Below are 415 nucleotides of genomic sequence, written 5' to 3' on the forward strand. Positions count from 1 at the left end.
CAGACCCGTAGGACGCTGGCCGGAAGGCGCTGGGGCAGAGCGGATCGCCGCGCGGCGGGACGGTCACGGAACGGTATTGACGGGGAGACGAGCTCGGGGAGAGCGAACTCGGCAACGGGGGTGGCACATCGGTTGGGCTCGAGCAGGCGGCTTAGGAGCAACCGCGAGGGAACACGGCGGGGTCCGGGGGAAGGGCGACGGCCGCCCGCGACTCGTCACGGTAACCCAGGCGGGAAGCTGCGCTCCGTCCGAGTCAGACTCGGTCGTCGCGGCCCGGCTGAGGCTCGCTTGGTCGAGGGGGCGCGGCGCTGTGCCGGCGACTTTGCCCGCGCGAGGCACGTACGCTGTGGTCCGAAGGAAGAAGCGCGCGACCCGAGTCAGACTCGGGCGCCGCAACCCGACGGTATCTCGCTGC

The sequence above is a fragment of the Syngnathus floridae genome, unplaced genomic scaffold (assembly GCF_059516105.1).
Source record: "Syngnathus floridae isolate MCC-2025c unplaced genomic scaffold, RoL_Sflo_1.0 HiC_scaffold_30, whole genome shotgun sequence".
Lineage (NCBI taxonomy): Eukaryota > Metazoa > Chordata > Actinopteri > Syngnathiformes > Syngnathidae > Syngnathus > Syngnathus floridae.